This window comes from Dryas octopetala, chromosome 5 (genome assembly GCF_963921425.1).
Source record: "Dryas octopetala chromosome 5, drDryOcto1.1, whole genome shotgun sequence".
Lineage (NCBI taxonomy): Eukaryota > Viridiplantae > Streptophyta > Magnoliopsida > Rosales > Rosaceae > Dryas > Dryas octopetala.
Window position 1 is genome coordinate 10,262,854 of NC_141370.1, and position 9,411 is coordinate 10,272,264.

General features: G+C 34.8%; 1 non-coding gene across 1 annotated transcript; it reads right to left on the bottom strand.

Annotated features, from left to right (window-relative positions):
- Positions 1 to 6,786: 6,786 nt before the first annotated feature.
- Positions 6,787 to 6,893, bottom strand: LOC147284164 (small nucleolar RNA R71). Its single transcript, XR_015122698.1, has one exon. It is a non-coding gene; the product is annotated as a small nucleolar RNA R71 (small nucleolar RNA).
- Positions 6,894 to 9,411: the final 2,518 nt, after the last annotated feature.

Consider the following 9,411-nt stretch of genomic DNA (forward strand, 5'->3'; position numbering starts at 1 on the left):
TCATTATTACCCAACTCATCATATGCTACATATCACACATTAAATATAGTTACATTTTTTGTATAAAAAAAATGCAATAACTTATGTTAACCACAATGTAATACATGATCCACATGATGAAAATGATGGTAACGATCTACCATGTTTAAAGACAGTGGCAAAATTAAACTCCTTTGTCACACCTCACATGCCTTTTTTTTTTTAGTTAATTTTTTTTTTTAATTTCTGGTAAAAAGGGAATCATGTGAAGAGCGCATGCAAGAAGAAAAGCAATATTATATATCGTGAGGTTGGTTTAATCATGTATTAGACAAGAAGGCATTGCATTCCATCACTATTGAATATTGATAGTGTTCAGTTCGGACAAGAGAAAAAGGTTTTGACAAGACAGCTTCCCGGAGGAGGTGTTGTCAAGCTCAGGCCTCTCCTGAGGTCACTTTCCCAAGCAATTAATATATGCATGTGAAATGTTGCAAAATGTGTAGTGGTTTGGGAAACTAAAAGTAGGTTCTCCATGACCCATCTGAAAGTGTTGTGCCTAACAACATAATTGGATGAGATTGATTTGTATAAGCATGGGGTGCTTGATAATTTTCACATTCTAGGAATCAATCACAAGCAAGCTATAAATTATGGGGCTAGCCAATGCCCATTACATGATTTTAGAGTCATATACTCTAACATCAAGTTATATATACTGTTAAGATGGCCAAGTTTGAGGAGAAAAGATGTTAGATTTGATCATTCCAACTATTACATTATTTTGTGAACAAATTCCGATAAATAAATTTGGTGAGTATAATAGTACGATTGATACATGTATATGCTTATATTCTTTGAGAGAGTAGACATATGCAATGAATAATGCTATTTGGACTATATATACTGACTACCTTGTTAACCACTGTTAATCTATCAATTTAATAATAGTTTAAACTTTTGAAGTATACTGATTGTTTGACATGGTACCAAAATGTTGGTTTCATAAGGTATCTTGTGTTCAAAACATCCATTCTCCATCATTCAATTATCAAAATGTTGGTTTCTATATAGAGTGGAGCTGCACTTGAAATGTATGCAGTTGTCTTATATGAGGTTGCACATAAGGAGGAGTGTTAGCTTAATATACATTTTAAATCTTTCTGGGGCTGTAATGGTTATTTGACAATACCACATCTCTAATAGAGGTGAAACCCATGCACATATCCTCTAATTAATGAAGATTTTTTTTTATGTAACAGTAAAATTTTCAGTTCAGTGATTGTTTAACAATACCACATCTATAATAGAAGTTAAATACAGCCCACATGTACTATTAGCTGGTTCCAGTGCAATTCATTATCTTATTAATTTACTCAACGGGAAATAGATCGTTTACTTTACAAATGTTGACATAATGGTCATAATATTAACCAATTTATACACTACTAAAATGAAAATTAAACCACAAAACTTAACAATAAAGTGGGAGATACTCTAGTAAATTGAGCAAGCCAACAACACTCTAGCTATATATTTTCTTGTCCTGGCTGAGGCAGCAAGGTAACATTGCAATCCAATTAGTTAATCCATCAAAATGATGATGCTGTCACCATCATTAGCAATATCAATAAATAACCAAAAATGGCAGTGCACAAACATTATGGTTTAGTGGGTGAACTAAACCCTGTTAGTGTGACTTGGGAAATTTATTAATAAATGTAGACATAACATAATCCCATGATGACCCAAAACTCACCAACCTCACCAAGTGGCCATTGGCCAATGTCACTTCAGTTAGAGAAGTGCGTTTAACTGAATTCTTTGATGTCTTCAAAGTACTTAGTTGGTTGGTTCGTTACAATACAAAATATCATCGGTATCCATAACCAGATTTACGGGTCCCCCCTTCCCTTTGTATTTTAAAGTGAAACATAGAGTATGTAGAGTAAGTGAAACAAATTTCTATGGTTCTGACTTCGATTTTCACTTACTAGTTTCTGACCGGTTTTGGTGCTCCAAATTCAAAGTGGGACACCAACCCAGAAAAGGAGGGAGGGAGAGAGAGAGAGAGAGAGAGAGAGAGAGAGAGGTGGGTCTCTTAAGTTCACTCTTGGAGGGGATAGTCTTTGACATGAATGGGATGTTTGGGAATGATATCGATGTGGGTTAGTTAAAGGATGGCCTATATAAATTAAGGCATGGTTTTCATGTAGCTTGGGATAGATGACGACCCAATAATAGAAAATGAAAATTGCTCACTAAGCCCAATTGAAAATTGTACAAGTGCCTAGTGGAGTGAGTGCTTCTGATAAGTTCATGCTTAATGAACAAATCCAATCAACAAAAGAATAATCCTCAGCTCAGAATATTTCCAATTAACATGCAAATATCTAACGTGTAAAACTTTTGGCTACAAAGTTGTAAAATGGGACGTGATACGACACGAATTATGATGTGTTCGTGTTTAATACGTGTTTAATACAGAGGCATGACATGTTTAATAAACTATATTAGATACATATTTATATTTGATATGAGTTATTGAATATATCATATCATGTCTTGTTATGTATTAAACGTGTCATATTAATTTTGTATTTAGGCTAGTTTGAATATCTGTGCAAATTGATTTGGTTGATCACATTGACATGGATAACTTCAAAACCTATAATCCATCATTAAAATCTACTCCAACACATGGTTTTAGAAAGACAGGATGGAATAGGGCATTCTATATTAGAGAAAGAGAGATAAGGACAACATATTAATCTCCACTAAATTCTTTCTAATTCAGCCCCTATGTATTACTTCAGTAAATCAAACTGAGTTCATATATATATATATATATACTGTGTGATAAAGAACGATGCCATTGCCTGAGGCCTAATCTCTCTCTGAGTAATGGTATATAATTCCATACAAAAGCTGCAATACCCAGAATCCGGGTCTAAGATTGAGATTTTTTATTAAATAAGATTCTTTGAATATTTGGTGCATGCATTTTAAGAAATGGACTGTGAAAATATTTTTTTTAAGACCTATATTAAAAACATAAAAGTAAGATCAAAATTTCAAATAGAAGCCCATGGATATATGCTCATTTTATAGAACAAAACAAAAGTCATTAGAAAATATTTTCAGCATAGCCCAATTAAGCACTGTGGATGGAAGAGAAGTATCCAAAAAGTATCCAAATTAAACTACAGGTCTGGGCTTAGATTTATTAAGTCAGTACAAGCCCAATAATCAAATAGGGCCTATTCGGATACTTCCCAGCAGAAAAGAAAAAATCAAATAGTATTTACCTATAGAAAATAAATAAATGAAAATTAGTGTCTTCCAAATGCCCCTAAGATTTAAAAAAACTCGCTCCAAAATAATTTTGAAATTTTTTCCCTTATTATTTTTTATTTTCTCATGCCCTTATTTTGGTGGTGGTTGACATATTTACCAATATGCTAGTTTTATTTCCACCCTAGGCAGTTGTACTATGAAAGAGAATGCATGCGGTGAAGTATCGAAGTTGATCCTTTCTACATGGCCAAAAAAAAAGATCCATTCTACTAGTTTTTATTCTTAGAGGGATGGCTAGACAAAAAAGAAAGTGAATGCATTGTTAGAGAAAAAAAAAAGTTATCAAGTTTAGATGTATACATGTTATGTATCTATCGATCTATTTCGTCAAATGAGTTATTATGTGGTAAGATCGTGAGAGAGATAGACACAGTATAGTATACATTGGTTACATGAAATTTTTATCCTTGTTGAAGAGATTGAGGCATTGAGTGCTAGGCTGGTGAGTGTAAGAAAATACATCAAATCTTTAATTAATTTTTTTTTTCCAAGTTTTATAGAAATAAAATTAAAAGTAAAAAAAATTAAAATTTCAGAATTGGTTTGAACTAGGTGGGCTAAACGAAGAAGCTCCATAAAAATTAGGGAAACTACCTAAAATTGCGCCCATTTATGGGATCATTTTAGATCTGTCACTTTCTGAAAAGGTTTACATAAAATAGCGTGTTGTACCAGAAATATTCTTCACTTAAACTTTTCTTTTCCCTTATCCAAGGAGTAAAATTTGTTTTTTTAAGAGTATGAAAATTTTAACACCAAACCATAAAAATTTCATTCAAATTTCGATAATTTCGGCGGAACTTTTTGGTAGGAGGTCGGAGACCAAAGGGAAAGCAGGAAGGAAGAGGTGAGCTAGGAGGGAGGAGGGAGGAGAGAGGAGAGAGGGGAGGAAGAGGCGAGCTGGGAGGGAGAAGAGAGAAGAGATTTGGGAGAGAGAAGAGATCAGGGAGGGAGAGGAGGAACAGAGGAGATCGGGGAAGGAGGAAGGAGGGAAAGGGAGGAGAGAGAAGAGATGGAGTCTGTGACTGGCTGACTGCGCAGTGGGTTGGGAGAGAGAAATGAAAGGGAAGGAAGAGAAAGAAAGAGTCACTAGAGGAAAATGAAGGAAAGAAGAAAAAAAAAAAGGTTTAGGGTTGATTGAGGTTTGGGCAATTGGAAAGAAAAAAAAAGTTTGGGTCCGTAGTTGTGAGCTTAATATGTTGTTCCATGGGAAAAGCAGCTAGGTGCGTGTTAAGCTCATTTTATATATAATTTTTATCCTTAAAACCTTACGTTTTTGTCTATATCTTTTAGCAATTTTTAGTGTTTTAATTCTTATTTTATGATTTAGTTAATTAGTGAGTTTTATTAGTTTTTGTCTTATTTCTTAAATTTTATTAGGTTGCATTTATTTTTAGATTACATTAAAAATTAAAATTTTTATTAATTAGTTTATTTGTGTTTTGTATTTTGTAGGTTTTTAAAGTTAAAGCCCAAATAAAAGAATGAAGAAATGAAGTTGCAGTTGCCCAAAATTCTTGTACATGGCCTAGCCCATTTCAAATGGAAGCTGAGGAGGTTAGTTTTAAATTAACTTAAGTTTAGTTTAAAATTAGGTTAGTTTTAAATTAACTTAAGTTTAAGCTTAGTGTATCGTTTTTCTTCACTCCTTGAGGTTCGACGTCGTTAATATACTACTAGACTCATATATTTGTGAGTAAATAAAATTTTACAACAAGTTTTTGGCGCCGTTGCCGGGGAGTGTTTTGATACACTAGTTTAGGTTTTTTGTTAGTTTAAATCTTCCACTAGTTTTCATTTATTTTGCTTTTCTAAAACAAAAAACAATAAAATAAAATAAAATTTATATTAAAAAAAAAATTTCGAATTTTCCTTTAATTAGTATCTTTTTTTTTTTTAGTTTCTTTGTTCTTTTTCTCACTTTTATAAGTGCCGAAAAAAAAAATTAAAAAAAAATTTCTTTACACTTTCTTGCATCTCTTCTTTTGTAGGTGCCAAGAAAAGAAAGAATATTTTTTTTTTTTTTTTATATTTATAGTTTACCATTTATAGTTTTTTTTTTAGTGGTCTTCTTTATTTTGTGCTTGTGATAAATATAAATTCTTGCTTTTATTTAGCATAGAATAATGCTATACTTACCACATTTCTTATACCACATTCTTATACCATCTCACGTGTCTTCTCCTAGTGTGTTGTGGCCAATGTTACCACACTAGTGGTATACTCTAAACTTTTTCTTTTAAAGTTTTCTTGAGTGGTGTTTGCCTTACTTGTGTAATTTCAATTTCCATATATTGTTGTTTTGTTGGTTGTTGCATCTTCAATTAGCATTCTTGCATAATCAACTAGTAAAGGCATTCACCCCCAACAAGATAAGGATTGGATTTAATCACCAAGTCCTTGCCCACCTAGGCTAACCATCTCTTGCATTTGTTAATCCCAAACTTAATTTAATTAAAATCAAGTAGACATTGGCCAAATGGTTCACGAAGCTCATAGGACCCTCTTGGAAGGAGCCAATTAGTGGATACTCCAGTGAGTGTTTTTGAAAGTACAATGTCTAGAAAGGTTCTTTAAGGTTGCAATCATCTTGATGCTTAAAGGGGACTAGTTTTTAAGAGAGACCGTCTGTGACTCTTCCACCCCCTCTGGAACCAGCCTGGTTGTATTTTTGAGAACCTTATATCGGTACGCCACTAATTTGCTTTGAAAGAAATGAGAAGCTTGTCTAGTGCTTAATCAAGATTAGGATTGTCTAAAAGACATCTCCCAAGGCTAAATCAAAGATAATTAAATTGCTTGTTTGGATTAACTCCTTGTCTTGTGATTTTTATTTAGTTGTATTTGCTTTGTTTGTTAGTTTGTTCATATTTTCGTCTAAAAAAGGGTAGTTAATTAATTAATTTAAAAAAATTTTAAAAATTTTTTGAAAAAGTTTTTGAAATTCTTTTCTTGAAAACCATCTAGTGTATGCTTGGTCGCCGTTCATTGAATCACGATTTAGCACCTTTTGACCTTGAACTTGAGAGAACACTTAGACATTTAAAGAAAAGAATTGAACCGATAATTGATATGGGTGAAAACATTGAAATTCGTCTGTTAAGAGAATATTTTGCTCCCGTCATCCTTGACACCCCTTCTTGCATAGTCTTGCCCCACACTACTGCAACTCATTTTGAGATTAAACCCCACATCATTCAATTGTTGCCATCCTACCACGGATTGGATTGAGAGGACCCGTACACACATGTTAAAGAATTCATTGAAATTTGCTCAACCTCTAGATACCAAAATTTTCTCGATGAGTCCGTGCGTCTCCGTTTATTCCCATTTTCGGTCAAGGACAAAACGAAAGCTTGGTTGAACTTCCAACCCCCCGGTTCCATCACTTCATGGGATCAACTTGGTAAAAAAGTTTTGTCAAAATTTTTTCCAATGTCTAGGACTAACGCGCTTAGGAGAGACATTTCCGAGTTTAGACAAAAAGACGATGAGCAGTTTTATGAGAGTTGGGAGCGATTCAAGGATTTAATTTTGAGATGTCCTCACTATGGTTTCGAGACGTGGCGTTTGGTGCAATATTTTCACAACGGTTTAACTCAAATAAATCGCAATATGGTAGAGTCCATGAATGGGGGTGTGTTTTTAAATCTTGGGGAAGAGCAAGCCTATGATTTTTTTGAAAAATTGTCCGAAAATTCTCAACAATGGGATCTCTCCAACCCACATGATAGACAAGTCAAAGAACCAAAGCGTGGGGGGATGTATGAAGTGAGAGACGATGTAGACTTAGAGTCTAAGATTGAGAGCCTAACGAGAAAGGTGGAGGCCTTGGCCTTGAGTCAAACCATGAGTGCCGTTAACCATGTCCAAAATGAGGTTTGTTCTCATTGTGCTAGCCCGATGCATAATGCCCAAGCGTGTCCTTCCTTGTATACTTTTTCTGAGAGTAATGTTGAGCATGCAAATGCCCTTAATAATTTTAGGAAGCCGTTTGTGAACCAAGGTACCTTCTCCGAGACCTACAACCCCAATTGGAAGAATCACCCAAATTTTTCTTAGAGACAAAGCCAACCCCAAACACATTTAGGAGGAAATTCAATGCCAAACAATTCATTTCATCCTCTTAATCCCTCATATTCTCATGTTCCTCATCCTACTCTACAAAGTGTTGCCCCACAACAAAATTCATCATCACCTTTAGAGGACACACTCCAAAAGTTCATGCAATTGACCGGTCAAGCTTTTGTTGAGGTTAAAGTTTCCACCCACCAAAATACACAAGCCATTGCAAAAGCTAGAACATCAAATTGGTTAATTAGCTAACATTGTGGGAGAGAGAGAGAAGGGAAAATTTCCAAGTCAACCCATTCCTAATCCAAAGGGTCAATTTCATGTTGATGCATCTAGTTCATCCAATACTCATGAGCATGTCAAGTCCATCACAACCCTTAGGTCGGGTAGGCAAATTGGTAATAAGGTTCAAATGCCCAATTTGGAAAAAGAAAATGATGAAAATGATGAAAATGAAAAAAATGAAAAAAATGAAAAAAATGGATTAGGTGGTCTAGAGCCTAATGTTAATCACATTGTCAAGTCAAAGGAAAAAGAGCCTTTAATTGTTGATCATTCTCCAACTTTTGTCCCCAAAGCCCCATTTCCTCATAGGTTGGCTAAGACAAAGAAAAATGCACAATTTAATAACATCTTAGAAGTGTTCAAGCAAGTCCATATCAATATTCCCTTCTTAGATGCTATCAAGCAAGTGTCTTCTTATGCCAAATTCTTGAAAGACCTTTACACCATAAAAAGGAGAACCAACGTTCCAAAGCAAGCCTTTCTCACCGAGTAAGTTCGTTCAATTATCGAGCATCGAATTCTGGTTAAGTACAAGGATCCCGGTTGTCCTACCATTGCATGCACGATAGGAACTCATCATATAGGAAGAGCATTGCTAGATTTAGGAGCAAGTGTGAACCTTTTAACATACTCCGTTTATGTGCAACTTGGCTTAGGAGAGATGAAACCAACCTTGGTGACTCTTTCTTTAGCGGATAGGTCGGTTAAAATTCCTAGGGGAATGGTGGAAAATGTTTTGGTCAAAGTGAATGAGTTTTATTTTCCCGTGGATTTCATTGTGCTTGACACCCAACCCGTGACCAATGCTTGTGATCAAATTCTGGTAATTTTAGGACGTCCATTCATTGCTACCGCAAATGCCCAAATTAATTGTAGGAATGGAGTCATGAATTTGTCGTTTGGAAACTTAACTATGGATCTTAATATTTTTAACATAAGTCACCAACCACGAGGGTGAGGATAACATTTGTGAGGTTAATTTAATCAAACAAATAGTGGTAAACTCTTTCCATAGGGATAGTGTTGAGGACCCACTAGAAGCATGTTTAGCCCACTTTGGTTGTAACTTTGATTTTAATGAAGCCATAGAAGAAGTCAATGGACTTTTGGACTCCACACCTATCATGAACACCACCAATTCGAAACCAAGGGTAAAACATCTTCCTCTTTCCAAAAATCCTCAACTTCCTTCCACTAGCTAGGTGCGCACCACATAAGCCTATATCATTAAGAATATCAAGGGTATATTTTCGTTGGCTAAGAAAAATACTTTTCTTGGATTGTGTGACTTCTATGCCAAGGAAGTATTTGAGCTCACCAAGGTCCTTTAAGTGAAATTTTTGATTGAGAAAATATTTTATGACTGAGATGGTTGAAGTATATGTGCTTGTGATAATGATGTTGTCTACATACACCAAAAGAAAAGTAGAAGATCCGCCCTTGTGTCGAGAAAACAATGAATAATAATTAATCCACTTTAGATTGAATAAAACCAGCATCAAGAAGAGTGTTTGAGAATTTTTCAACCCAATTTATGGAGGCTTGTTTGAGACCATAGAGTGAATTATTCAAGCGACACATTATATTCTCCCCCTTTCCACTATAGTCAGGTGGAAGCTGCATATAAACCTCCTCACTCAAATCACCATGGAGGAAGGCATTGTGAACGTCTAGCTAATGCAAAGACCAATCATGAATGGCTGCAACAACAAGCAA